Below are 25788 nucleotides of genomic sequence, written 5' to 3' on the forward strand. Positions count from 1 at the left end.
TTACACATGAAACTGCCTGGGCCTGGTGTCTGCAGACGCTTTCTGCCGCGACTCAAAACCCATCAGTAGGAGCTGTGACTGTATTGGAGGAAATCTGTACTGAGGATGGGCTTTGAGGCTTCAAAAGTTCATGCTAGCCCCTCATTTTTTTCTCTCTGTCTCTGTCTCTCTCTGTCTTCCCTCTCTCCCTCCCTCCCTCCCTCCTGCTTTCCCTCCCATTCTCCCTCTTTCTCTCTTCCTCTCTCTCAAGATTAAGATGTAGCTTTCAACTACTGCTCCAGCACCATGTGTGCTGCACTCTTCCATGATGATAACAGACTGAGACTCTGAAACTGTAAACAAGCCCCAATTAAATGTTTTCCTGCATAAGAATTACCTTGGCCATGATGTCTCTTCACAATAATAAAGTAACAACGAAGACAGACATATATGCGTATTCCACAGAGTACTGTATTTTTGGATTTCCCAGTTTTCTTGTTTATAACCTTAGTGCTCAAATATTGCTAACTAAGCAAGTTGAAACAAGCTAGTGAATAAGAAAGTAACAGGATCCTCAGGCATAACTTATCCCTCCCATTTATAATCTTCTACATTATTATTTTTACTTTACTTTTACAGAAAAATGGTCAATATGAGGAATCTGGCATATATTTGTATTACTAAAATAAACAAGTTGTTTAAGTCTCAAAATAGACTCTCTTCTCTATTCGTAACAAGACAAAGGGATGTTGTGAAGGACTTTATCAATAATATCCAAGTTATTTTATAATCATCATCTCTGAAAATATCAAGAAATAAAATTCTATAAATGTGGGTTCAGCTCTTCATTACTTACGACTGAAGCCTTCCTTTCCTGTTTTCATGCACATGCTGGAAATCTTAAACATTGAGAGGTTTTTAACCTCAGCAGAGACATGAATGAACTATGCAAATGAGGCTGCCTGACAGCCCAATGCATCTTTAGGATATGCAAATAAATGCTACAGATTTTAAGAATAAACAACAACAACAACAACAACAACAAACAGGAACATCCTAGGCCACATAGTGGAATCACTATGGGTTTTTATCTTCCTCTGGGTAGACCTCATTACCACATCTGTCTTGCAAGGTTGGTTTCAGGTTAGAACTTGATCTATCCAGGTACAAGTCTCTGAGTCCTTTACAATAGAAGTAATCTGACACTTGAAGGTGGGAGTGCCTTTTGTGGATGGATTTGGCATCAAGAGTGATCCAAGGGTTTTTTCTTTGGTTTTGTCTTTTACATGTGGTAGGTACATTGGCTGGAGAGAAAAAGAAAAATTACAATGTCGTCGTACAAAACAATGTGTGACTTTTATTCACTTCAGGTCAACTTAGATAATAAACTGAAGTCTAAAATAGAGCACACACACACACATCTATATATTCTTGATAATTCTAAGAAAAAAAACAAGGGAATATGGAGGATTGAATGAGAATGGCAACAAAGGTTATATATTTGAATGGGAAGATCCCCCAGTTCCTGGAGGTTAGGGAAAGATTAGGAGGTGTGGCCTTGTTGGAGGAGGCGTGGCACTGGACTTTTCTAAAGCCTATTCAGTCTCTGTTAGCTTTCTTCATCTCCTACATGCAGTTAAGGATGTAAGCTCGCAGCTACAGCTTCAGGGCTATGCATGCCTGCCTGTCTACCTGCCTGCTTGATGTCATAGTCCCCACTATGATCATCACAGACTTGCTCTCAGAAACGATAAGTCCCCAATAAACTCTTCTATAAGTTTCCTTGGTCATGGTGTCTTATATCTGTGGCAATAGGAAAGTAACTAAGATGATATGCTTCAGTTCTCTTTTAAATGAGTAGTACCCAAGATGTGAATTTTATTCTGTACTCTAGTGATTAAGTGTAAAGGTGGTAAGAATATACATCTCATATAATAGAAGTAAATTTGGTAAATAGGGCTGTTTAACTCCTGCACTAAGTATAAGACTACAAAAAAAAAAAAAAAAAAAAAAAAAAAAAAAAAAAAAAAAAACCTCTGAAAATTCTCTCATCTATGGCTAACAATAAAAATGATATACATTTGGCCATTTGTAAGGGGAAAATGTGCACAAAGGTGGTTATCAGCAAAAACATTGAGGCACTAGAAATATAATTCATATTTTCATCAGTTCAAACCTATTATTTTATTCCTTTTATTTTTTATTACTATTTTTCTTTCTTTATTTTTTTACAATCCAGTTGCTATCTCTGACAGTTCCTCATCCCATTTCTCCTCCCCCCAACCCCATCTCTAAGAGGATGTCCCTATGGCCACTCCACCAGACCTCCCCGCTCCCTGGGGCCTCGTCTCTCCAGGATTATGTGCATCTTCTCTCACTGAGGCCAGACCAGCCAGTCCTCTGCTATACATGTGTCAAAGGCCTCATATCAGCTGGTGTATGCTTCCTGGTTGGTGGCTCAGTGTCTGAGAGATCTCAGGGGTCCAGGTTAGTTAAGACTGATGGTCTTCCTATGGGGTCGCCCTCCTCCTCAGCTTCTTCCAGCTTTTTCCCAATTCAACCACAGGGTCCTCACCTTCTGTCAATTTGTCTCTGTCAATTTGTCGGATGTAAGTATTTGTACCTGACTCTCTCAGCTGCTTGTTGGGCCTCTGGGAGGGCCACCATGCTAGGCTCCTGCCATGCATGTCCTTTTGGGTCTGAGTTACCTCACTAAGAAGAGAATTTTCTAGTCTATCCATTTGCCTGCAAAACTCATGATGTCCTCATTCTTAATAGCTGAATAGTATCACATTATGTAAATGAACCACATTTTCTGTATCCATTCTTCTGTTGTGGGACATCTGGGTTGTTTCCAGCTTCATATTCATGAATATTTTTATTATTACTTTTATTTTTTACAGTCCAGTAATTACCCTCCTCCTGGTCTGCCCTTCCACAGTTCATCATCCCATCCCTCCTACCCCCTGACTTCAAGAGGATGCCCCCACCCCCACCAGGCCTCCCTACTTCCTGGGACCTCAAGTCTCTTGAAGGTTAGGCACATCTCCCACTGAGGCCAGACCAGGCAGTCCTCTGCTCTATAGTGTTAGGAGGAATTGGGCCAGTGTCTGAGAGATTTCAGAGCCCCAGGTTAGTTGAGACTGCTGGTCTTCCTAAGGAGTCGTGTGGCACAGTGAGCTGTGCGCAGACAGCCTGGCCCCTGATCGACCACAAGCCTTGAACCCCACTGACCCTAAAGAACAGCAGACGTTCGGCCATGCCTCCTGGGACCCTGGCTTCTGTCCCAGCTACAGCTTTCCACAGCTCCTCCCCAACCCCCACCCACAATCAGAGGTGTGTGTCCCTCACTCACATAGGCAATGCCCCAAGCTCCTGGTATTCTGTCTGGACTCCACCCCCCACAGTTGCCTGGCAAAGGCCAGGTATGCTCCTCCGCACAGCTAGGTAGGTCAGGTCCACTATAAAAGGGGCTATTTGCCCCTTTCTACTCTCTTACTCTCACCTCTAGTCCTTCTGCTCCCCCTCCCCTACCCCTGTCTCCCGAGGCCATGGCCAGCCTCTCCTTCTCTACTCTTCTCCCTCTCTCTGCCTTTTTACAACAAATTCCTTAAAACTGCCTCTTCTCATTGGATTGCCTCGCTGGATCAATGTAGCGGATCTTCCCCAACAAGCCAAGTGTCTAACCTCCCACCGCTGGGAGGCCTCTCTGCCCTCCAGCAACTGCTGCTAGCCAACCCAAGCCAAGCTGCCCCAGACAGGACTGGACTCTCAACACCACAGGACCCAGCTGGAGCTCTCTCCTTCCTGCCCTTTGCCCTTCAGCCCCTCCTCTTTATTATTATTATTATTATTATCATCATCATCATTATTATTTTTAGTTTATAACTTGGAGCTTTGAGAAGTCCAGAATGGGAGTATGAAAGGTGCTAAAGTCAGTCATCTCTGGCTTCTTTTTCATGAACAAGGTCTTCACTGGGTGGACCCAGTGCATTGTGGGTAGGGTTACCCCTGAAATGCTGAATATCTAAGCTGCTCAGAATTGTAAAAAGACTGAAATACTGAACTTAACTCCAATATTAATAATGGGTACAAGTATTTTGTTTTGAGCCCAGTGAAGTTCCAGGTAATCTCTTCTTACAGCACAGTTGTAATGTCAGTAACTGAGACCCCGGTACTGTATGCTCTTGTCATACCCGAGCTGACAGGTGCTTTAAGTATTCTCAGTGTTTTAGAATGGAGTTACTGGAAATGGGATTTGAACTCAAGCCACCTGACTGAGCTCTGTGCTCTTAGGCAATGTACAGTACTGCCACTGAATGACCTTAGGAACTTTAGGAATTAACCTGTGAAAAACCACACAAGAGACTCAGCCTTAGGAATGGAATTCCTGAGAATACATTTCCATCGTTAAATTCACCATCTTACAAACGTGCTTTTTGTGTGTCCCTCCAACTGTCTCAGTAGGGTTACTGTTGCTGTAACGAAACACTACAACCAAGATCCATTTGGGGAAGAAAAGGTTTATTTGAATCATTATGCTTCCGCATCACTGTTCATCACTGAAGGGAGTCAGCACAGCAACTTTAAACAGTGTAGGAGCTTGGAGACAGGAGCTGATGCAGAGGCTATGGAGAAATACTGCTTTCTGGTTTGTTCTTTCTGGCTTACTCAGTCTGCTTTCTTATAGAATCCAGGACCACCAGCCGAGGGGTAACCCTATCCACAATAGGCTGCATCCTCCCATATCAATCACTAATTAAGAAAATGTCCTACAGGGTTGCCTACACGTCAATGTCATAGAGACATTTTCTCTACCGAGGCTTCCTCCTCTTAGGTTACTCTAGCTTGTGTCCAACCAACACTGTCAAAAACAAAGGAGATCAAACCAACAAAACAAAATCTGCCTCTAGGTTCCTGCCCTGTTTAAATTCCTGCTCTGACTTCCTTCAGTGATGAACAGCACCAACTAGTAAAAGAGAATCCAAGCATACAGCAATGGGAACTTAACATTGTAGGTTTAAGTAACAAGTACAAAATGCAGTATTTTGCTATCTGTAAGACATCTTTCAGCCAAAGTGACATGATACATAACACAGGTCAGGTTAAACAATGCTCATTAGATAAATTTAACATGATATTTACTTGGAGATAACATATTATATAAATATGCTGAAATTTACCTAAATAAACAAGTAAAAGATTGCCACTTTTACTATACTTAGTAAGTGTAGTAAGTATAGATTGTCACTTACTATACATAGTAAGATATTTAAGATAAGTTTATTCTAAAACAGTCATATCAGAAATTACATTAAAACATCCACAAAATGTTGATAACCAATAGTTACTTTTAAATGGGATTTTTTCTTCTGCTTCATGTTTTTATTAAAATTTGTTTGAAAAAAACTATCCAAGAATTAAAGGAAAATATCAAAGAATTTATATTCCATTTTGAATAACACATGTGAATTAATAAAAGCTTTGAGTGATTATTTTGAAGAACTTCGGGGGGGTAGGTTCTGGAGAGGTAGGCTCAGCAGTTGAGTGTGTGCTGCTCTTCCAGAGGACCAGCGTTCAATTCCCAGGACCCAGATCAGGGGACTCTCAACTGCCTGTAATTTCACCTCAAAGTGATCCAGCTAGTAATGTCTTCTGGCTTCCACAAGCACTGTACTCATGTGACACCCAAACATAGACATATATGCTGGAAAACCTTTAAAGTGTCTTTCTCCATGACTCAAAATGCAAGTAGAAGACATTTTCACTTGTTGCTGTTATAACTGTTGGGTCCAGGAATTGCCTGGCAAACCACACGGGCACTGATCTCACTCAGACAGGGAAGGCTTATTGAACATACACCCCAGGATTGGTTGAGGAGGGCCATGGTCCAGATTTGGAAACTGAGCCAGGATCCTGAGGTCCTATAGAGTATTTATGCCCCAAATCCATAAACATCTGTGCCAAATTATTTCACCAATCAGGATTTAGGGATAAGGGATTTCTTTAGAAACATGTCTTGGTTGTATACTTTTCCTGCTCCCATTGGTTGGGGTATTCAACTGTGACAGGGGAATTGCCTTAACTAATATTCATGTCCTAACTTGTCTACCAGGATGGGACTTGTCTGTTGTTCATGTCTAGGATGTGAGTAACCAGGGAGGTCTTGGGAACTTAAACTTTACTGGACCATTACTCAAAATGGAAGTCTTATTCCAAATAGTTTCTTGCCTTGATGCAGGTTCCTCTCTTATGTTTGGGTCTATCCCATGGGCTGCTAACATCATAAAAGCTTGTACACTGGTACAGGAAGTGCTGTTGGGTGGTTGGTTTGGGTACAAGCTTATAGTAACTGTATAAAACAGTTCTATTGACTTTTATTGTGACTGGTTTCCAAAGGCACAGAATATAACAGACTATAATCAATCTTGGCATTAGAAAGTTTCCTAGTAACAGCAAAAATGCATGCAAAAGTTTCTTTATAATGGTAGGCTAGCCACGTAACTTTTACTTAGTTCTTAACATTTTACCTAGGCTTTAAAATGCCATCTAGGCCTTAATATTTTACCTAGGCCTTAATAATAACTGTAGAGACGATATCATTAAAATCACTGTGGTGATAATATTACGCAGATTATTTTACATTTGGTCCCACATTTATGCAATTCTTTCACAATTCCAAAGAGATTAAGAAAGCCTGGGTTACGTTAGATCTTCAGAACACTCTGCTTTAGACCATAACAGAATGGAGCTAAATAGAATTTAGGCTTTTCAAAATAATGAGAAAGATATATTCAAACTTTCAATGATTTTAGCACAAAATAACTGCTATGAGAAAAGTTTTGTTTTCAAGTGTTGGACATTAGAGTGAGGAAAAGAAATTGATTGTGTATTCTGAGAATCTTCTGTAGGTGAGATGAGTATCTAATATGAGGAATAACTTAAGAAAATAGATGATTACATGGAAGTTAGAATTAAAAGTCCTCATTTTATGTGTCAAGGTAACCACTTTTAGCCACTGAAGAATTATTACTAGAGAGTGAGAATTTAGGTTAAGACAAACTATGAGAATGAGTCTTGAAAATTTAGTAACATCAGAGATACCAAAAATCAACTTTGACATCCAAGGGGGTAAACCAAAGCAGGCAGCCAATAGGGGTCAGTCCTTAGAGCTGCTGACAGGAGATGGTCCAGATACTGATGGGGTCGGGGGGGAGGCTTGCTGTCTATGGCAGTCAGAGGTTAGAAAACATTTTTAGCAGAGTTCTCTTTGAGGGAATAAAGCTTAATTTACTAGGGCTGGCACTCCCTGTATCCAGTGAAAATCTCTAAACTCTTTTAGTTCCTTGTGGTCAGTGAGAAAGAAAAGGAAAGAGGAAATGCATGCATATACACTCAATGGGTGAAGCAAAAGGCAGACTTCAATAATTTATATGTAATCATACATACAAATATATATGTATATATGCATACATACATGTATAAAGATATGCATACAGACTGACAAAATAGACATACATGTATACATAAACACACTGAATGGCTGGAACAAAGTTCCAACAAGCAGGGTCCAAGCATTTCACCATTACACACACACACGCACATGCACACACACACACACACACACACATATGCACATGCACACACATACAGTTGATGGGTAGAAGGAACAATGTTTCAACAACTTTATTTTTTTCTCCTAAAGCTTACATATCCCAGCAAAATCTTTTAAGCAGTGCAATTACAATGTAATTACAATCAAGTTTTTTCTAGTAAATGACTATAAAAAATTATTCCCAAGAACCCACATACATTCTCAACTAAGCAACTTGTTATAGATTAACAAAGTTATGAGCAAGCAAGGTAGTTTTCTCAGCTAGTTTTTCTTACTGACAGGCAACAATTTGTGGTTACAAAGAAAGAATTAATTATTTTATTATCATCTTTAAAAGTAATCTTATAATCTTAAAAGAATCACACATCTAAACGTTTATATAAAATCTGTTATATCTTCTTTAAATCCTAAAAATACACATCTACTTACCAGCAATTCTTATTAAACTGTATCAGGAAGCAGAGGGCAAAAATGGGTATAAGAAATCAATTATTACTAGTCCAGCCTCAGTGAGAACCACATCAGCCAGTGTTGCTATTGTTCTTGTTCTCTGGCCTTAAAAGTTCTACCTTAACTGAGAAGAGTGTGCCTTTCCGAACTTCAAATTGTTCCCTAAGATTTTCTTTTTTTTTTTTTTTTGTTTTTTTTTTTGTTTTTTTCGAGACAGGGTTTCTCTGTGTAGCCCTGGCTGTCCTGGAACTCACTCTGTAGACCAGGCTGGCCTCGAACTCAGAAATCCACCTGCCTCTGCCTCCCAAGTGCTGGGATTAAAGGCGTGCGCCACCACTGCCCGGCCTAAGATTTTCTAAATCATAGCCTGTAGCAAAGAACGCTTTAACCTAGCCTCACAAACAATTTTATTTTTCTAAAACGCTTTCAAGGGGTGGTGGTCATCGTTCACAATCTACATCTAGCTTGTAGATTACAAATTTACAACCTAAGTTCTTTCCTGGGGTGGTGATTGAATCATTAATCTGCTCCAGCAGCAATGTCTGAAAAGAGACCAAGCACTATTATTGTGAGTGCCAGAGATACTTCCCAGTAAGGGGTTAGAAGCCCTTTAGAATTTGTATACAATTCTTAGATGAAGAGGGAAGCGGGGGCAGCAAGCAGAGCAGAACTCCATAACTGCATGAAGTCCTCAGGATCAATTCACACGGCATAGATAAATCTGTATTTTGGCTTGTGTATAACAAATAGCAAACCCGGAAAAGGTACACACCATGCACTAGGTGTTGACCTCAGGCCCAGCCTCAATTTTATTATGTAGTCATTTGACCTTCTACTTTTTTTCTTTTTTCTTTCTTTTCTTTTGTTTTTTTCTTTTCTTTTCTTTCTTTTTTTTTTTCTTTTTTTGGTATGGACAAAGGACATGCAGCAAATGCAACCCAAACACAAGAATATAATCAAACAATGGGTTTCATGAAAAAGGAAGGGCGGAGGAAATGTGGTGAACAGCTCCATTGTGGTAGGGTTGTATGATGTAAGTGCTAAGGACTTACAATTGATCCAATTTAGTGTCTGGCATTCTGATCAATTTTCTATTAAAAGCCACAGTGTATATTATAATGCTCTCTGTGTTGCACATTACAAAGTGTAAAACTGTCTATGTCCATACTGACATAGTTAACAATCAGCGTTTATATTTCTTCTCCTAGAAGTAAACACCATGATTGAGTCATGGATCCTTACAATAACACGTGGTAGTGCTAGGTGACAGCTCCCCCTACTGCCCAAAAGCATCCGTGATCATATGCATGGCAGGCCACATCCCTCAAAATACCTTCTGGGAAGGGCTTTCTAGATCTCTAATTGGGAACAAAACTAGACAAAGAAAGAGTTACACAGAACCCACCTTAATGTTCATTTCTGTCTCATTCATATAATCTTGACAAGGTCTAATAAAGGAGAAGTAAAATAATGTGTTCAAAGGTATTCTTGCATTCAAATAGAAATAGGTCAATTACCTATGCACACGAGTTTTTACTCTGTCTCTATTACTGTATTTATCAAGGCAAGAGATTTACTGACATAAATAATGTCCATGTGAAGTTCAAATGCAAGTATGGCTTTCAGTCATCTTTTTCTTTCAAACTATTTCTTGAGCTATTAAACTAATGTGAATTAAATGTGTTCTTTATGAGGGGCACTGTGCCAAATGAAGAAAATAAGAATGATTCCTGACTTCATAGAGGTAATACTCTAGTGGGGAGCCAGGAATGCTCACCTTAATTCTCTGGAATGACTGGTCTACAGCACATGTTACATAATTCCCAATGAGCCTTAATCATTTCCTCCATGATGTTTAGATATATGAACCTTTAGATATATGACATTTAGATACCTACCTTAGCACTGCTTAGAAACAGTATCTATCCTGTTCCTTAGTAAACCCAAGTCTCTCTTTCTAATTTCCACTGGAGATTTCAAATGAATCCAAAAAAACATTAAAGGGGAGAGATGCTGTGAAATTAAGAGAGTATTATATGAAAAATGTGATAATCAGTGGTGCTTATGAGCTGGAAGTCAGTCCAGATCTGCCTACATAAAAGACTTCTAGCGGGAAGATCATTTAGTCACCCACACAAGAGTCATAATTTTCATGACATTTCCCATGTCCTCATTTACAGAGAATGGTGGAGAAATACCAAGTAATGCATGATTTTCAGAATCCCTAGAGGCTTGGAAAGAACAAGGAAGATAATCAGAACAAAAGGTACTGTACTGACCCTGGCACGGCTTTGTGTTTAAGGTGACCTTCTGTCACAGTCCAGTTGTTAAACTATTCAGATAAGGCTTTTAAAACAAAAACCTAATCTCTCTAAAATTGGCTTAGTTAACTTTAATTTAATATCTCAAAAACTGGTCACAGGATACCATGTAGTGACCATTTCCTTTGGGGATATTTAAGTTGCAAAGCAACTTAATGGGTCTCTGTGTGTGTTTGTGTGTGTTGTATATGTGTGTGTGTGTGTGACCTCATGTCCTCTGTTGCCCTAATCCACTGTAAAAGTGCACTCAGAAATGAGCAACCTTAACAGTTACTCTCTTTTTCTCCAATAAGAAATATGCCAAGATTTCAGGCTATGAACTGTGTTCCAATGGCAAGCAGCAGAGATTTGTGTTTAGCTAATGTGGATATTCTTTTTTAATTAAAAATGTTTGTAACTTTGTTTCATGGTTTGCACAGAGACAATGGTAGAGAAGTAATTAGTAAATAGGGGGAGTTTACACAGCAAAGACATAAACAAGTGAAATTTGTGAACTTTCAGGTTATCTTGTGATTCAATGGCCCATGGCATGACTCTAGATAAGCAGATTGCCATGGCTCGAGGTACACGGACCTGAGTGAAGATAGTGCAAGAATGAAGGATGGACAAACAAGCAGGCACAGGGAAAGCTGGGATCAGATAGTCTGAGCATGGGATGGAGGAGACTCACTGCCACAGGAGCTCAGCGGGTACATTCTACAGAGTTGAAAAAGAGGTAGGGTTATTCGGAACAGCTGCCTGAGGCAGGAGGGTTAGTTCCATGCAGATAAACAAAGAGGCGGTATTTGTGGAATACAGCTGGGAGCAGTCTTCAGGCTATACAGATCCAGGGGAAATGCTTTAGTGAACAGTTTCTGCACACTATAAATATTTGGTCTGGTTCCCTAAGAAAGGTTTTTCTATTGACCTCTGAACTACATCTCAGGGAAAGGTTTTTATCTTTTACCCATGGATTTAAGGATGTCAGATTCTCACCATGGCTATGACCATTTCAACAACATGCAGTCATTTAGGATTTCACTCACCCAGGGCTTCTGCTCTCTATGTTTGACGAGGCCCATATAGTAGAATGAGAGTATTGACTTCTGCATGTTGGTATATGATCTCTGTATGTGCACTGCCATGTTATATTTTCACCTATACACACATGCAATGCGGAAGTGTGTACACACATGCATGCACATGCGCACACACATGGACACACACTACACTTTAAATGAATAAATAAGCCAGGTGGTGGTGGCACACGCCTTTAATCCAAGCACTTGGGAGGCAGAGACAGGTGGATTTCTGAGTTCGAGGCCAGCCTGGTCTACAGAGTGAGTTCCAGGACAGCCAGGGCTACACAGAGAAACCCTGTCTCGAAAAAACAAAAAACAAACAAACAAAAAGAATGAATAAATGAATGAGTGAATGATGCATTTTGGCCACCAGCTAGTTTGATTGCAAGCCACAGCTGCCTGCACTTCATGACTACACTTATTCAGTGGATATTCTAGCATAATTTCTTTTTTATAACTCATGGGCACTTTAAAATTGTAAGACTGCAGTTGATTTTGAAGTATCTTTTTCTGTCATATAAGTAAGCATATACAATGATAAAAGGAGATATTATCCTGATGGAAATTGCATTTTCTGCTCTTTTACCTTCTTCTAATATCTACAGGTTCTGTTAAAAGACAAACAATGAGCTTATGGAAGAAAAAACCCTCCTATTTAACATAAAAAGAGAGAAAATGTGGCAGTGCAAAATATGCCTGGCTCTTCATAGTAGAACCTGGAGCGGGTTATTAAGAATATTATATATACTCTTGCCATGGCATAACCAAAATTACATTTCTAGGTTCCATATTGATATATACACACTTTTCAGCCAGTTTATGAAGTGCAGTGTTAGGTTCTAGGATAGAAAAGAAGAAAAGAATCTTAATAGAAACTCTATACTTCTAAGAATGAGGAAAGAAAAGGCATGTACACCAGGCAGCTTGGTTCAGACTTTTAATCCCAATGCTTGGGAGACGGAGATAAGAGGTTCATGACTTTCAGGCCAGCCTAGGATACATAAGGAGACTCTGTCTCAAACAAAAGAAAAGAAAGGGAAAAGAAAAGGAAGAAAATTAAAGAGCACAAATCTATTATGGAAAAAAAAGAAGCTAAAATCAAACCACGACTCATTCAAAAGTAAGCCCTCTCAGAGAGATGATTAAGCTTAGCAACATTTGAGTCAGGCATGGTAGAATGAAGCAGGCATGCTAGTCTCCAGGAGAACTAGGATTAGTGTTAACTGGAATGTTATTTTTTATTTTTTAGAATGCTCTTTGTTTGTTGTAGACGTCATGGTGTGTCCTATTGGAAAATATCAAGAGAAAGTGGGGCCAGATAATGGAAATGCTGATTACCCAACTTCAGTATCACTTGGTTGAACCAAATGGGAGTATCTGTTGGGAGAGACACACAATGAGGAGAAAGGAAGAGGGGCTATGCCTGCTTGATCATTCAATTTGTGAAATCGTCTTGAAAGGTGGAGGGAGAGTTAGCTTAAAAGTATACCTTATGTGAATGGGCTCGTTGATCTTATAGGCTGGTTTGTGGGAATCTCAGAAATTTCTATTGTATTTGGAAGCTAAAGGAATGTTTCTGTCCAAATAAAAAGGTATGTGCACATACTCATGTGCGGACACTACACATACACACACTTCCTATGGTTCTTAATTTGTGATAGTTTAGACATTGATATAACCTATAGTTGACAATATTCCAATTGAAATACATTTAATACATCTAACCTACAGTGGATCTCAAAGATTAGCAAAAGAATAAGCTCATTGGTTGTTTCCTCTCATGATCATGTGGCTAAATGAGACTTGAACCTCAATGCTACTGCACCTGGCTAGCTCTAGAAAGAATTAAAATTCAAAGTATGATTCCTCCTGAATATCTGTGACTTTCACACTATTGTAAAACAAATAAAGCAATCAGATACCAGACTAATCTATATATGTGCTATACATCTCAGGAAGACTGTGGAATACCTCATAAATAATTTTATAGTAATCTTAACCAAAACCTCCTTCTATAAATATTTATCCCTTAAGCCTTAAGCCATTTTAAGTAAAATATCCTTTATTCCTGTGACTAGCAACATATTTTATATAGTATACACTTATATTTTATATGTTTTAATTTACTTTTTCATGTCTATATTCATTAAACACAGAACTGGGTTACATAAAATTATTTTACACAAGTAAATAATGTACTTTGGTTTTGTACATAGTCCTAGCCTCTTTTGTCTTCCCCACCTCTAACATTAGGACTCTTCCTGTGTTTCCCTAGTCAACTCTGCTTCTACTTCCAGGCAGTGTGTACATACATGATTTGACATAACTATATAAAGTCTAGGAACCAGAAATGAGAAAGCATATGCTATTTTTGTCACTTAATATGAATATCTTCTCTTGTATTCATTTTATTCAAAACATTATAACTTTGGTTTGGTCTTTGTTGTGGTGAAAAATAGAAGTCTATATAACCCATTTAAAATACCTGTTTGTTTTCTAGTACTTTCCTATGAGATGATAAATTCCATCTTAGAGAGAAACTTGGTAAAACACAAAATGCTGAAAGAGGAGATGAAACATTTCAACATAAAGGGAAGCTCCTTAAGACATAGGATGTAAAACGGTGAGATGCTATAAGGAAAGGTCAAAAACTCCATCCTTTGAAAGAGCTTCTTAAACTCAGGAAATAACTGAATAACTTCAGGAAGTCCTTGAAACTGACAAGATTCACTGCTGCCATCCTTCTCTAAGCATATATAATTGTTTGTTGTGCAATTTGAGGGCTAAAGCTCTAGCTTCATTCATCCCAACTCGGATTTACAAATTTCTATGTAACATTTGTTAAAGTGGCTATCCTTTATGCAATGTGTATTTTGACAATTTTCTTTGAAGTAAAATGACTTTAGCTTATTTAAGCTTATTTAATGGCTTATATCTGGATATTCTAGTCTGTTCCTTTTAGATTTATGTGTCTGTTTTTGTGCTTGTTCCATGCTTTTTTGTTACCATGACTTAGTAATATAAGGTGAAATCAGGGATGGTGATGTTGCCAACATTATTCATTTTCCTCAGGCTTGTTTTGGCCACTGGGTAACTTTTGCACATCCAAATGAATTTTGAGATGATTTTTCTATTTGTGAAGAATTCTATTACATTTTTAATATTTTTATTGGGATTGTATTGAATCTATAGGCTGCTTTTATTGAGACAGTTCCACAATGTTAGTTATTCTAATCCACTAGTCTTTAGGAAGTATGACCAGCAGTGTATAGCTGAGTCATATGTCAGTTCTGTTTTTAATTTTTTTGAGAAACTTCCATAGCAATTTTCTATGTGTACTAGGTTCTATGTGTACTCGTGTACTAGGTTACACTCCCACAAGCAGCAGATAGTTCTCTCTTTTCTAAAAACCTCACCAACATTTGTCTATGTCTCTTCACTTGATGATAGCCATTGTGACCGGGATGAAATGCAACCTCAAAATCATTTCAATGACATTTCTCTGATGGCTGATGATTTAAGTATCTAGTGGACATTGTGTTTTCTCTTTTTGAGAACTTCCAAGACATAGGTTAGCCTCTTTATTCTATTCATTAATTGACTTGTTTTTTGCTTTGGTGGTTAATATTTCTAGTTATTTATAAGTATTGCTTCCTGCAAGGTTAATAGATGCCATAGATTGTCTCCTGTATTTTACTTATTTGTTTTGTTTCTCTGCAGATAGTATCTCTCTCTATCTCTCTCTCTGTCTCTGTCTCTCTTTGTCTGTCTCTGTCTCCCTCTGTGTCTCTGTCTTCTCTCTGTGTCTCTGTTTCTCTCTGTGTCTCTCTGTCTCTCTGTCTCTGTCTTTCTCTCTTACTTCTTGGCACCTTATTTTGTACTATGGGAGTCTTGTTCAGAAAGTTTTTACATATACAAATTTTTAAGTTCAGTTTATTAATCCTTTCATCCAGTTTGAACCAATTTTTTTGCAGTGACAGTTTTGAATGTTTTTATTCTTCTGTATATGGATATCCAGTTTTTACAGTACCATTTGTTGAATTGGCTATTGAATTTTCAGTCTATGTTTGTGACAGCTATTTAAAAAATTAGCCACAGTTATTAGATTTATTTGATATTATATTGGTCTACATTTTTTGTTTGCCATTACCATGTAATATATGTCCTATGACTCTGTAGTGTATCATAAGATCAAGTGGCATGATAAATATAGCAGCATTCTTTTTGTTAAGAACTCCCTGCTCTCTGTATTTCCGTGTGAAGATGAGGAGAGTAATGTCTCCTCTTAACTTTGACCAGGACAAATAAACTGAAGCTAACCATTTTCCAACAAGATTAGGAGTTTTCAAAGAATTCTATTTTAACCATTAACTAGTCCTTTGTCATTTACTCAAACTGAAAAAATGAAAAAAAAAATCAATTAATGGGGTAGATTCTGAAGTGACTGAAAAATTTAAAAACCATTCTTTTGAACAACGGTATTTTCTTATTCTGTACAACAATGAAGTATTTCTCCATCACATTTTACTGTGTGATTAAAAAGGGGATGACTATGCTATTCCACATATGCCATCTTAATTATTAGAGCCAAAATTAAAAAAAAAAACGAAACAAAACAAACAAACCTTTCCACAGCCAAAATTAGCAAAGTTATTCCTCAATAATGTCATGATCACTGTTTGGTAGTCTGCTGCCCATCTTGTCCACTACAGCTCCTGAATCCCATTGAAACCATTACAAGAGACGCTCATGGAATAAATAAAATTGCTCCAAAACTGTGACGTCCCAGATGATGTGGTCAACAAAAATGGCCCAAATCTTCTCTGCGGTAATACAAGACCATGCTTTACAAAACTGACACTTCAAATGTTGAGCGAATTTGACTGTGAATTAGTTAACATTTCTGTTGCCGTAATTACATAACATATAAGTCTTTTTTTTAATACCTGGTAACATTTCATCACTGAGAATTCAGGACAAGAACTCAGGGCAGGTCTAGAGCCAGGAACTGAAGCAGAAGGCATATGCTGCTTATTGATATGTTCACCAGGGCCTGCTCAACCTGCTTTCTCCTACCACTCACTATCAAAGGTCCTGGGATCACACCATCACGCCATGGGATTGACTTCCCACATCAGACATTGATCAAGAAAATTCCCAACAGATTTATCTATAGGGCAACTTACAGAGGCATTTTCTTAATTAAGATTCCATCTTCTCAGATATGCCTAGGTTGTGGCAAGTTGACAGAAAAATCAGGATACTCATCCTCCATTAGTGAATTCACTAGAATTCTTACTAAAACTTCCACCTTTTCAAGCACCTTGACCAGTGTTTGAAGGGCAATTGCTTCTATAGCAAGGAGGATGCTAAAAATGCTTTCAAGACGCACTGACTGCTGAAACACTGGCCTTTCTATTACAAGAATAAAGAAACACCACTAGCTGGGAAATACATGACAATCATTAGGATTCTTATTTTCGTTAGAAAAGATGTGCTTGACACTTGTTATAGTCATTTAAAATTCATTATCCCAAACTGCAACTTAGTAAAATCAGTTGGATTTACTGTAGTGAAATGTTAGCTGTTAATATATGTGTCTATAGGATATATAAAAATGTAACCTCACTGGGCTGAGCATGTGACTCAGGGGTAGGACACTTGCCTACCATTGTAACCTTGTCTACTGTAAAGACAATTACCAAAAATATCAGTACTATAGAATGTATCATCATTCTGTCCAACTAGAATGTACAGTAATGCTTTGATTGCCCCATGATGTGTGTAATATTTCTTGAAACACTATCAAGTTCACTTGAATATTATCATGTTTTAGAAGTCAAGAGAAAAACACAACTGTAAATTTGAAATTTATTTTGGTTTCATGATACTTGGAGTTAATCTAAGATCTACAAATTAAAAAAAAAATGTCCTAAAATTGTCATTGGTCAGTAAAAATGTTCAGAGTTTTTCAAGAACTCAAGGTTGATATGAGACTTTCTCTCCTTTAATCTCATGCTGAAATTTAGTTGGCAATATAACAGTATGGAGAGGTAAGACAATCAGGCCATTTTTTTCTTGAGACAGTGTTTCTCTGTGTAGTTCTGGCTGTCCTGGAACTCACTCTGTATACCAGCCTGGTCTCGAACTCAGAAATCTGCCTGTCTCTGCCTCCCAAGTGCTGGGATTAAAGGTGTGAGCCACCACTGCCCTGCTGCCATTTAAAGCTTTTGTGGGCAGATTTAATCCATTAAACACATTCCAAAGAGGCTTTCTAGATGGGTAATTTGTTCTTTTTCACATGTTAACATCAAGGAGCCTCTTGCTGCATGTGTTTGTCCATAGATACTACACTATTAGTCTCCAGAATAAAAGAGCAACACATCATGTATTATATCAAAGCTACCCCAAATGGACAGGGATCTTACCTATTCATTTATTTAGTCAGTGTTGACCATCGAGAAAAACATGAATTCCCTTTAATAAATAGTTCTTTGATATTTGTCTCATTTCATCAATATAGATACAGATAAAAATGTCTCTTGAATATACTTTCTGATATCATTTAAAATCTGTGTGTGGTGCTATATAAAGTAATTATAAAATTCACTCTCTCAAATAAGCACCAAGTTACCTTAAAAGGTTAAAATATATAAAAAGCAACACACCCTTGGTTATAACCCCAGATCATTTCCTAGAATATTTCTGGAATATTTAAAAATAATATTTCAAAAACATATTTCAGAATTTATTTGGCATTTTATAATTGTCTTTTTAAATAGGTGAACTTTAATGTTGATTTTAGCATATGGTATCACAATATTGTTGGCTCTACCTTCTAGATTAAATGGCAAAACATTGTTAGTCTTAAATTTAAACTAAATTTGACTTTTCTTTCAGTTATTAACATGGTAACAGAAGGAAAAGTTATAAATAAAACAAGCTTTATCCAAATTAGGAAGCGCTAACAAAGAGAACTCACAAAGTAAAAGTGAACCAAGAAGATTGCATTGCTCTCCAGAAATGATGTTTACTAAAACTTTAGAGAGTGCGGTAACTGTGAAAGTTTCTATCTGCATCTCTGGACATAAGGACCTAAGAAACAAAGATGTTTTTCTATTCCTTATCTTTGTTGCCTGGCCAAATGGCACACACACACACACAACACACACACACACACACACACACACACACACACGTATATATAATTCCTAAGTTATATATTCCTAATAATTCCTAAGTTATATATTGTATTAGGAATAATCATGAATACTGATAATCCTTGATTTAAAAGACATAGTAAACACAATGTTGTAACTCGAAATGTAATGTTCGTTTCCTGTCCAGTGTCATAGAACAGGAGACCGTGTAGTGTTACCTATTTCTTCATGACATTACTTCCAACCAGGAGCTGTGGCTCTTTGATTATCCAGCATGGAATGAAAACATTGCACTATATGAGGCCAGCCAGGACAAGATCAGAATTCAAGCTCTGAAGTATTGCCTTTAAAAATTGAATTCATACTGATTTTTGCATCATTGTAAAGTAAATAAGAAGAAAACCGAAGCATCACAAATTTGAGGGACTTTCTGGAGAAGAATAATATCATTAGGAAGGATGGTGGGCAGCAAAGCAAGGTTTTTAACAGTATTTTTTGCACTCTTCATTGCAATCAACACTATGGATTCTGTCCTGAGCAGATTTGATGAGCACATTGAATTAATCATAGGTTTAATTTCTGTGTGGGCTCCCTGTTCCAAATCTCTCATTGGCCTTTAATTAAAGCAGCTAATTATCTTTCAAATCCTAGAAGCAAAAAAAAAAAAAAAAAAAAGATGGATTATTATCTCTAGTCTTAAAAGGTCATTAAAAACAAATGCTGTAATTATGTTGGCTATTATTGACTTTGTATATAAAGTGTTTATGAAATATCTTATAGTTGTTGTGAATGTCTTCATCAACACTTAAATGTCAGGATTCCATTTTAGTGTGTATGTCATTTTTTTCTTTTTTCTTTCTTTCTTTTAAAGTTGGCTATGGTAAATATCAAGATAATGATTTTTTTTTTTTTTAGAGTCAACATTATCACTCTAATTACTTAAGTATAGGGTGGTAAAGTCTTATAGTTTATAAGTTTGAGCCTGGATGACATCTATGGTCAAAATGACTTTTATTTAAAAATATGTCAATAATAAGTACATCTTAATACCATTGAATTACTTATTAAAACAACATTTATCCATATCAATTTTGAAAATCTTCCTACTCTTAGAAAGTGGGTCCCACAGCAGAGTTTTATCACACTATATAAACATAGCTACATCCTGCAAAAAGGAAAGTATTTCAGAGATCACTAGTTATTTTAAAATGTGAGTATTTAGCCAGGCGGTGGTGGCACATGCCTTTAATCCCAGCACTTGGGAGGCAGAGGCAGGTGGATTTCTGAGTTCGAGGCCAGCCTGGTCTACAGAGTGAGTTCCAGGACAGCCAGGGCTACACAGAGAAACCCTGTCTCGAAGAAAATAAAAAAAAAAAGTGAGTATTTGACAAAACATTTATATAGCCAAAATTATGCTATGGGAGTAGAAAGATGACTCTGCTGTTAAAAGCACATATGGGTGAGTTTCATTTCCAGCACCCATGTTCAGTGGATTGTAATCACCTGTAAGTCTGCCTCCAGAGGACCTAACATTTTTGGTCTTCAAGAGAACCTGTAATTATGTGCATGTGCACAGGTATGTGCACACATACAGTGACAAAAAACAATTAAAACTCTACAAATCTTTTGAAAAATGTTATCTGATAGTATGTAATTCAAATAGCCTGGCTGAGGCATATAAAGCTCAGAATTGTACACATAGATTCACATAATCGCTTGTGGTTCCAGATTACTTTCTTGAATTTATCTAAAAATTGCAAAGCATTATTTAAGTATTTAATAAATAGAAAATAAAATGTTATTGCTTCCATGTTGGGATAAGAGGAAGAGAGGGAAGGAGGGAGGGAAGAAGGGAGAGAGAGAGAGAGAGAGAGAGAGAGAGAGAGAGAGAGAGAGACTACATCCTGAAAACTCAATATAACATAGGATCCTATAATGAACTCAAATTACATTAAGTCCCATGAGTCCTGCCTATTACATGTGATTTGTAAAATCCTCAGCTGTACAGTGAGACCTCCTTCTAAAATACAAATTAATGGTAGCTGGAGAGATGTCTTGTTCAGTTCAATGTTTTCATTGCAAATTTATAGACTGTACTTTAATTCACAGCACTCATGAAGAAACTAAATGAAGCTGTAGACACCTATAAACTTAGTTCTAGGGAGGTGGAGACAAGAGAATCCCTTGGGCTTATTGATCAGCCATAATGCCAAATCAACAAGCTCTAGGTTCAGTGAGAGAGCCTGACTCAAAAACTAAGGTGGACAGAAACTGAGAAAGACATCTAATACTTGACCTTTGTCACACACACACACACACAGATGCAGGAGTACATACATACATACTCATACACACAAATAAAACCAAAGAAATTTGAGAATTGTATGCCCTATAAACAGGCTGGTGATAAACAAACAAAACAAAACAAAACAAAACAACAAATAACTACAAACCCAATTCCATTTTCCTATCAAGTGTCTTTACCTTTAATGATGTAAAATTGAACTTATAATTACATTACTTTTATAGCAAACATTAATGCTTAATATCCCAACGTCTATATAGTCCACTGAATAGCGACTCTTCTATTAAATGGTTATGTGACTCTCCTCATTCTCTCACATTAAGGAGGGAATACAAAAGACATGTACCTGACAGAATGCCAGGAGTGTGGAGTGGCATGTGACGTGTCAGACCATGGCAGAGCACATTCAGGAAGTAAATAGGCAATGCACATTCTCTATTGCTGTTGCTACTGTTATGATGCTCTGCTGCACAAGACAAGGATGACTTTTGATCATCTCTATAACCTTTCACTAAATAGTAGTTTTGTAGAATTTCTTGAGTGTCTCAGTATATAGCAGAAAAAAAATATGAATGATATAATATAGCAGGAAAACATAGATATGTGCAAGGTGCAATACTGACTAATATATTTTATAGTGACTTTGTAGATTTTATTTTACTTAGTTAAGAGTCACAGATCATGACCTTCCATTCTCAATTTTAATGTGAAGTTTCTTTGTTATCTTATTTACTGTTCCCCAGAACTTAAGTTCCTAAGAGGTCTCTATGTTGTTTCAAATTTCTTTGGAGCCTATCATCAGCTTCCTGCTTTGTAAATGAAGTTTGAAGTGACATAGCTCAGCATTTATATGGGCTGCTATTCTGTATCTGTCCACCAAAAATGAAAGGAGTGGGGTGATTAGGTCACTGCTATCAGAGGTGTCCAGACAACCCACACTTACTGAGTTACAAAAACTCAGGAGAAAGGGAAGAATTTTCCTCGGTGAGTAATGACAGCCACTGCCATAGGAAGGGTTTAACCAGAGTCTTTGAAGGAAGTTCCTGTTGCTTCTCCAGGATGGATTGCACTAAGAACAGAGAGGTGTCTGTCCTCTTATAAGTGCTCTTATGGTGAATATGCTTAGGTTAATGCTTGTGAACCACAGAACCTGGGAAGGTTTAAAAATTCAAAGCCCATCCCATGGATCCTTAGAAATTCTCTTACACATCCTGCACTAAGCTGAATTTTGAAGTGGTGGGGTTTCTTGGTTCTTTTTCAAGAAAGAATTATTCGTTTTTATTTTGTGTGTGTTTTACCTGCAAGTGTATGTGTGCACTGTATGCATGTCTCGTGTAGAAATCTGAAGATGGTGCCAGATACTGTGGAACTGGAGTTTAGATGGTTGTGAGTCACTGTGTAGATATTGGAAATTAAACCCAGGTTCTCTGAAAGAGTAGCGAATACTCTAAAGGGCTGAGATACTTTTTTCAGCCCCTCTTCCATTTAAACTTGATTTAAATGACTCTGTAGTAAACTTGGAAATGATCAAGTGATATGTGACTGCATGATTCTAATCAACATATTCACACTATAATGTATTTTATACATTATACATTTTAGTAATGTATATCACTTCTTTCCATCATAATGTGTATAAAACAGTTGTGTTATTTGATTTTGATTGTCTTGTTGTTACCCTGTCTCCATTCTCATTAAATACGTGCAAAGTTCTTCCTAAAAGGTGATTAACATTAATGTTTATTTAATCTCTATCAATAGTGTCTAGCACATTGTTGTTCCATAGGCAGAGGGAGCGGCCTGAGCTGTTGGCCTGCCTGTGGCTCTCTCTCTTTCCCTCTGGAGGCGGGGGGGGGGCTGCTGCTAAGGCCTGGGTCTCTCTCTCTCCTCCAGGGCTGACCTGTTTGCTGCATGGCACCTTAATTAAAAGGGAGGCAATGTCTAAATGAGTTATTTTATTGTAGGAAGGATAGAATATGCTAGTTAAGTAGAGAGAAGGAAAGGAGAGAGAGAAAGGAGAGGAAGAAAGGCAGAGAAGACAACAAAGAGCAGAGAGGAGAGAGAGAAAGGGGAAGAGTAAGAGAGAAAAGTAGAGGGAGAGGGAGAGGAAGTAAGAGTAAGAGTGAAAGAGTAAGAGGGGAGGAAATTAAGAGAGTGAGGAGGGGGCAAACCACCCCTTTTATTGTATGGGGCATGGCATGCCTGGATTGTGGCCAGATGACTGGGTGTAAGGTCCAGCTAGAATGCTGGGAGTTTGAGGCAGTGTCTGCCTGATAGAGCACACATCTCCTGCAGGGGCAGCTGTGAGGGGTCTGGGCTGAAATCTGAGCCATTGGTTTCAGGAGCAATCACCGAACTCCTACTGTCCCTTGTGAACAAATTTACTTTGCTCAGTGGGTCTCTGGGGTTCTGAGGTGGCCACTCTACTGGACTCTGGCTGTCAGAATTTCCCACTGCCCCACAGCACATCATTACCTTTCTTTTATTAGAAGATTCAAATAATACATTGTAGTCATTTTTAGGATCCTTTTATTATGTTAACTATCAGAAAATTGCCAATTGTTTTTATCAATTTACCAAATTAACTTGTATCAATACACATGTACTACTTAACAATGTCACTAGTAACACAACATAACACAAATTTGTTCTTTTAAAAATGACTTATTTAACATATATGTCTATATATGTACACACACACACACAGACACACACACACACACACATACACACACACACACACACACACACATATACTCTAAGTCACTCCTGCATGTTCATGGAGTTGTACCATCTACTGGAACATGAGTAACTTTTCTGGGGCTACATTCCTAAAGGAAGCTGGTTCTTCCTCCTATCCATGACACCTCCACATATGGGATAGGATTTTATGAACTGCCCACCCCTCCCACACACACACTTGTGATGGAGTTTAGGCAGTACTGTTCTTGTGCATGTATTACAATGTTGTGTATAAGATATCAGTTATATGGAAATACAGCATAGTTATGAATGTAAAGTGAAATAAAGAAAATGTATAGAGGCTTAGCAAGGAGAGAAAACTTGCAGAAGACTGCAAAGAAAACTAAGGAACTGGACTTTTCCCTTGAATTTACTTGGGGCACTATATGCCATTGGCCAGCAGATGGAGATAGAGATCCATATTCCAACATCCAGGTAGCTGGCTTGGGGTCTGTTCTCTAGCCACAGCAGAAAGCAGAACAAACCTTAGAATGAATCCCAAGCCTATTGAGTGCATAGTTGACATTGAGCAAGGACTTACTAGACCTTGTTGATACTAGGTGAGATTGAGGTATTGATATGTGTTCTTGGTGACTTTCTTCTGCTCTTGTGCATGCAAGGGAAGGCAGTGAGAACCTCCTATTTTACAGCATTTAGAAGTTTATTCTATTAGAATACAAAGGCTATTTGTCTTGTGGATGGTCTGTCTTCCTTGCACTTCTAGAAGGAAATATACTTGGAGCATGAAAGAGAGATAGGTAAAGAGAAGGTGGGTGGGAAACCACACCTAGATATTTGAGTTGTGGACAGAGATCACAGGTCCCCAAAGGGTCATTGCTATTGCTTGCACCTTCACCTGGAGGCCAGAAGAATCCGTTTGGCAGGAGGAGAAGAAGGTTATGTTTTTGGCTCAAGGGACTGGAGTTTCTGTTAAGATTCATTGCCTTTGAGAATGCCACTGTTTCAGATTTGGTTTGAATTGGCATACTGAGGAAGGGTTTTATGTAGTCTAGGCTGGCCTCAAACATTTTTTGTAGCTGAGGTTATTCTTGACACAGATTTTCCTATTCCTGTTGCCTACATGCTAGAATCATGGGCAAGCACCACAATCCCTGGCCTAGTCTGTCTGTTTTTTCTTTTTCTTTTTAGTTATAATTATACAATTTTCTCTTTCTTCTCCCTCCAACCACTTTAATGCCACATCTCAGTTCCCTTTAAAACTCATGGCTCCCTTTTATTTAATTATTATTGCTTAAACACACACACACACATGATATATACATATACATTTATCATAGCGATATAAAGATATGGGTATATATGTCACTGAGTCTGTTTAGTTTTGTGTTTTCTTGATACCAGAGCAAAGGTGTTTAGATTTCAGTGGCGCTTGGAAGTTTAGAAAAGGCATCTAAGCAGTAATCAAATGGGTAAAATATGGACAAGCTTCTACCAAATGACATTGTTCATAGACTGAGTTTGAGTAAAAGACCACCTAAATACATTTAGACAGATTTATATGAAATTTGAAATGAAAAAATGAGTTTATTTTTAAAAATTTTGCCCAGTATTTCTAATTTCAGTATCTCCTAAAAGAAAACCTCAAGCGAATGTCTTTACTATGTGGTAATTCTACGAGCTGGAGATTAAGGAAAGGATGCATCTCTGGATTTTAATATCATGTTATCTTCATGGGTGCAAAGAATGACACTGGGGCTTTTGGAGTGGGAATCAAGAGGCACTGTCCTAACTCAAGCACCCACTGAAACAAAGAAGGTATTGTCCCAAATGTTCTACACTGGGAGTATATGAGGGTTGATGAACAAAAGGGATTTTCACTCACATCCCAGATCCTGTATCTAACTGACAAGTCATTAATAGCCTTGGCAAATTAGATATTTGAGAGCACCAAGTTCAGTAAAAATTAAACATCATTTGGTGACACATTGGGGCCATGAGATCTGACCTTGTTTACTGTTATGGAGCGATTTCATAACTTCATAATGAAGTTTTAGTGATGATAAAAACTCCTGCTCTCTCTTGTCACCCATGACCTGAGTATGGAAAATAAGTCTCTCAAGGGACACAAACAAGGATCTTGACTAAGACAGATACAGATACAGCCAACCATCAGACTGAGCCCCAGTACCCCAAT

General features: G+C 37.9%; 1 long non-coding RNA gene across 1 annotated transcript in view; it reads left to right on the plus strand.

Annotated features, from left to right (window-relative positions):
* The window catches only part of LOC116103648, a 22603-nt gene extending 12299 nt beyond the window's left edge, over nucleotides 1-10304 (plus strand). Inside the window, exon 3 of the long non-coding RNA XR_004123528.1 lies at nucleotides 10225-10304. This is a non-coding gene — a long non-coding RNA (uncharacterized LOC116103648). The remainder of the gene's footprint in view (nucleotides 1-10224) is intronic.
* The last annotated feature ends 15484 nt before the right edge of the window (nucleotides 10305-25788 follow it).

This window comes from Mastomys coucha, unplaced genomic scaffold, assembly GCF_008632895.1.
Source record: "Mastomys coucha isolate ucsf_1 unplaced genomic scaffold, UCSF_Mcou_1 pScaffold21, whole genome shotgun sequence".
NCBI classification, from domain to species: Eukaryota; Metazoa; Chordata; class Mammalia; order Rodentia; family Muridae; genus Mastomys; species Mastomys coucha.